The sequence below is a fragment of the Callospermophilus lateralis genome, chromosome 4 (genome assembly GCF_048772815.1).
Source record: "Callospermophilus lateralis isolate mCalLat2 chromosome 4, mCalLat2.hap1, whole genome shotgun sequence".
Lineage (NCBI taxonomy): Eukaryota > Metazoa > Chordata > Mammalia > Rodentia > Sciuridae > Callospermophilus > Callospermophilus lateralis.
Window position 1 is genome coordinate 29477718 of NC_135308.1, and position 5695 is coordinate 29483412.

Consider the following 5695-nt stretch of genomic DNA (forward strand, 5'->3'; position numbering starts at 1 on the left):
AGTCCTATGAGAATTATATAAAACCTAAGTTACTTACATTAACTCACATATTATGTTTTAACAAAGAAAATCAAGAAAGGTATAAAGTAGTTTCACATTCGCTCTGCAAACATTTTGGGATCTAAAGCCAGAATTCCTAATATAAATATTCATTACAACTGTTCAATTATAAAGTATGATTAATGAAGGCCCCTAATTGTAAGGAAAATAAAAGGAGACACAGAGACAAGATGCAAAGGCAGGAAAGAGAAAGAAAGAGTGACTGCGCCTCCAGGCAGCCGAGTTTATTTATATGAAAAGTTATATAGCTGGTTATTACCATGACTACATTATTATTTAGTATTTAATCTCAGGTGCTAGATAATTAAAAACATATCCGGGCTGATTAAGACAGCACCCTTACCTCTAAGGACATTACCATAGTAACTAGATACTGTATCTGTATAGTTACCTTACTAGCTTCAAGAAGAAATTGCCGGGCATTCCAAGGGTGGAAGACAGAGCGCCTCTCATCCCCTCCCCAACGCCTCCCTCACTCCCCCATCTCCCCCCATCACTCCTCTCATCACCTCCCCTATCACCCCCCACCCTGCCACCTGCTCACCAGAGGAACACTTCACTGTACATTTTCATGGTCAGAATACCTGAAAGTCCCTATAGTTCCCAGGAGCTGTGTGCCTGAGGTGAAGGTCAAAACTGAAAAGACAGAGTTTCCTTGTGAAGAACATTGCTATAGCAGCCAGGCATCTTGTGTCTTTGCACAGGAATTTCCCAGCAGCCAGGCATTCAGTGTCTTTGCACAGGAACTTCCTAGTAGTCAGGCACTCTGTGTCTTTGCCCAGACACTTCCTAGTCAGCAAGCATTCCACAATCATGAAGTTTATCAGAGACCCCAATCCCAAGCACAGAGCGCCTATACCAAATATAGAATTGAAAGTAGTCAGATGCTGAAAAATTAGCTCTATGTCAGTTCTAGTTTATGTCATTACAGTGAATTAAGTATTTCAGTATTTCAGTATAAGTTAGATATGTACAATTCTTGTATAGGTAATTTTACTGTATGTCCAAATTTACCTTGTTGAGGAGAATAATAAAATAGAAGAGCCATTTAGATGCATTAGAAAGTTATCCTTTACTTTTCATTTGACTCTTAATAACCAAATACATAACTGGCTAGCAACCATGTAATAAAATCTTACTTGTTTTATTGGAGTGATGGAAAAAATATTTCCATCTTTTTCCAGCCTTTGAAGGCCTTTTTAAATATTAGATTGCTTCATTGTTGCTGTTGCCCCTGCAAGGTTATCAGGTCTGGGTATAGGGAATACTTTTTTGTTGTTGTTGTTCCTGAACAGTGCTGTGTACTATTTTAATTTGTTCAATATGGGCTCTCTTTCTGAAAAAGTAAGGTAAGCTACACATGAAGATTAATTCCCATTTATGGCTCATTAGTTCAATATCATTGCAACTGCTGGTTGGGTTCACAGGCAATTTCAATTGTTTTGTGGTCAGGTAAAGTGTTACGTGTATTTGTGGAGAAAAGAGGTAGCATTTAGCATTTCATTCTATGGTCACAATTTCTGAAGTACATTTTAGTAAATCTAACATCACCGATTCTCAACCAACAAATTTACAGTCATTGTACTAATGTTTCTCCCAATTTTGTAATGTGCATTAAGATTGATAATACTTCATTTTGTGCTAATTTATTTATGTGCATAATTGCAGGTTATGAAGTCATCATTTACCGCAAATTTATCTTTTCCTGCTGACAACCTTTAAGGAGGAAAAAAAAAACCTTGATTACATATGCTGAAAGGCTGCAATAAATAAAAGAGAATATTTTTTCTGTAAATGTAAAGTCTGATTCTGTTAAATAGCTGGTGACAAGACAAATATACTATTTTTTAATGAATCAACTTTTAGATATAAGTTGGTCAATTTTGACATTGTAGACATACTGATCTTGAACATAAATTATAATTATTCTGTCATCAGTAATAATAACATAATGGTGGATATATATGTCCTTCAGGACTAAAATGTGTATTGATGTATTAGTGATTCAGATAATATATCTAATGAGAAAGATAAAAGTGTACCAATGATAAGGGCATGAAAATATTTAGAGGTGTGAATTATAATAACAAGACTAGTTATTCCTAATTTTTTCTTTTAATACCTTTAACCCATTAAAACCTTTGAAAGACAATTCTCTTTAGCTGTAAACATCATTGCATTCATAAGATAATAATATAATTATTTAAAGGAAGAATAACTCAAAGGGAGAATAATTTAAGAGATGTGTAGAAAGAGGAAAATAATTTTGTTCTATTTCCCTCCTATTAAAGATCCTTTTTGATAAAACAAACAGTATTCTTAATAAAATTAAAGAAATTGCTTCATAGAGCTATCACTGTGGGATAATTTCTAGATTATTTTTAGATTGTTTTCTAGAATATGTCCCCAAATTAGCAGTCATGGTTGGAGGAATTAAAATTTTATTTCTAATAAACAAAATGATATATATTAGAGTGCTATTATTAGAAATTATCTTTATATAATAAGTATGCAGTGTTTATCATTCAGATGAATGAAGAGAAAGTAATAAGCAAATATATACTTTCTCAAAGATGTTTTAGATATGTAAATCTAGCCTCCCTAATATAAACTCTAATACTTTTTAATGGGGACTCCTGCATAGGCTGAACCTATTAAGACTTTTAATACATAAATTTAATGAAGTTTGGACACATAAAACCACTTTATTTTTCTTGCAATTACGTAAGAATAGTCTTTGTATTTTACCTGAGAACTTAACTAGACCATAAGAATTTTTTTTTCTCTTTGTTGAAAGAAATGTGACTGTTGGATCATAACCATTGTTCTTCAAGAATTTGTAAATTCTGGTGTCCCATTATAGAAATATAGCCTAGATCTACATTGCAAAGGGAAAGAAAAGTAACATCTATAAATCCCTGATTAAGCTTCCTTTGACTGAAAAGAATGCAATTTTTCGCAATTTGTATATTTTCTTCATTTATAAATTAGGAACAAACAAAAATGACACTTTCCCTTTGTACCTAAACAATATGAAAGAAACTTGTGACTACTTTTCATAATTAGCCTGTAATTCATGTTTTGCAAAAGGTAATTAAAAGAAGTATGAATACATGTGTTTCCAGTGGGGGATTGACTTTAGCCAGTGTTCAACAACATAATTTTCAGGGCTTAGTATCACTGCAGTGGTCAGGTGTCCCTTTCTTCATTCAGAGGACTACTCAAAGTGAATAATAGTTAATAAGGTTCAACTCTACATTTTAAGTGTAAAATAACTGAAATGCTTTCTCACTGAAGATGTCAAGAGATTTCTAGCTCAGTGCAATCAAATAATCAAACTAGTCAGCAGAGGGAAACAATTTCTAATTCTGACAGAAAGGGCATGTAGTTTTTATTAAATATTCTGTGTAAGTATTGTCATCTGTTTTGTTTTAATGTAGTTTTCAAGTGCTATTTATTTGTTTTGTTATACTGTGGTGCTAGGAACTGAATCCAGGGCCTTAGGCATGCTAGGAAAGTCCTCTACCACTGAGCTATATCCTCACCCCTCAAATTGCCCCCGAATTGCCTTTAAATTAGAATCATTAGTATTCACGTGTTTATTCTTTGAAGAAGTTAAACAAATTACCAAAAAAAAAAAAAAAAAACCTAAAACCAAAAAACAACAAAAAAATCCCATATTTTCATTATTCAGAAAATGATTAAACAAGTTATAGAACAATTAGATAATGAGTCACAAGGCCACTCTGGAAAGGAATGAGTTGTATTTTCATATATGATCTATGAAGTTATTTTTATGGTTTAAATAAGATGTATCCCCAGTGTGGGCCACAGGCTGACCCAGGCGGACCAGACCATGCCTTCAGCTCTGGACGAGCTGCAGAATGATCTAGAAGAGGTAAAGGTGTTGATGGAAAAGACCACTAGAAAAAGAGTATGTGATGCCCTTACAGCAGAAAAAAAAAAAAAAAAAAAAAAACAAGATTGAGACAGAAATAAAGAACAAGATGCAACAGAAATCATAGAAGAAACCAGAACTTCTTGACAATGAAAAGCTAGCTTCTGTGGATGCTCCCATTACAACAGGATCTACCGTGAAAATCAGTAATTATGGTGGGATCAATCCGATAAGTTTGTGAAAATCTATATCCCTTTAGCGGGAGTTCATCAAGTTCCCGCCAAGAATATGCGGGTTCATTTCACAGAGAGGTCATTTGATCTTTTGGTAAAGAATCTCAATGGGAAGAGTTACTCCATGATCGTGAAGAATCTCTTGAAACCCATCTCTGTAGAAGGCAGTTCAATAAAAGTTAAGACCGACACAGTTCTCATCTTATGTAGAAAGAAAGCAGAAAACAGACTGTGGGAGTACTTGACTCGGGTTGAAAAAGAATGCAAAGAGAAAGAAAAGCCTTCACACGACACCAAAACAGATCCTAGTGAGGGATTAATGAATGTTCTAAGGAAAATTTATGAAGATGGAGATGATGATATGAAGCGAACCATTAATAAAGCCTGGGTGGAATCAAGAGAGAAGCAAACGAAAGGAGATACAGAATTTTGAGACAATTTAAGTCTTTTTGGGGACTGTGATGTGGAAATATGGATGTTTCCAATAAGAGAATGTTGGAGAGCTGCACATATAAATTTGACATAACTAATTACACAGTAAAGGCAGTAAATTCTCCTTTACTGGAGGATTTATTTAAATACAATGTGCTTATTAAATACTTACTCCAAAGATGGTTTCATTGGTACGTGGTCATTCCCCCACCCCGCACCCCCAAGAAAGAGTTATATGGCATTTTCATTGAGATGTAAAAAGCAAGTCCTACCTAATGAAAATGATAAATTATGTATTTTTGTTCAGCTAGAAGTATTTGCTTGCCTTTAAGTTAGTGACATCAGTTCCCACCAAAGTAATAAGAGTAAAACCTGAATTTTTGCATAAAAAAAGATGTATCCCCCAAACAGCTCATGTGTGAGACAATGTAAGAAAGCTGAGATGTTAAGTGATTGGGTTATGATAGTCTTAACTAATCATTGCATTAATCCTCTGATAGGGATTAACTGGGTAGTAACTATAGGTAGGTAGGGTGTGGTTGAAGGAGGTAGGTCACTGGGGGCATGCCTTTGGGATATATACATACATATGATATATGATATATATTATATATGATATATATTATATATGATATACCTGTATTATATATAATATGTAACATGTGTACACACACACTCACACACATACCCTGTGGAGTCTCTTTGCTTCCTGATGTGATGTCCTGAGCTGCTTTCTTTTTTTTTCTTTTTTTTTTTCACTTTATTTTTTTAACATTTTTTTTATTATTAGTTGTTGAAAACATTACAAAGCTCTTGACATATCATATTTCATACATTTGATTCAAGCAGATTATGAACTTCCATTTTTACCCTGTATATATATTGCAGATTCACATCAGTTCCACATCCACTTTTTTACATATTGCCATACTAGTGTCTGTTGTATTCTGCTGCCCTTCCTATCCTCTACTATCCCCCCTCCCCTCCCCTCCCCTCCCCTCTCCTCTCCTCTCATCTTCTCTCTCTACCCCTGCTGGGAGCCATCAGCCAAGTTAATCTTGGAGTCAATCCT

General features: G+C 34.3%; 1 pseudogene; it reads left to right on the forward strand.

The window, feature by feature from the left end:
• The first annotated feature begins 3916 nt into the window (after positions 1-3916).
• On the forward strand, positions 3917-4624 carry LOC143396495 (calcyclin-binding protein pseudogene; annotated as a pseudogene).
• The last annotated feature ends 1071 nt before the right edge of the window (positions 4625-5695 follow it).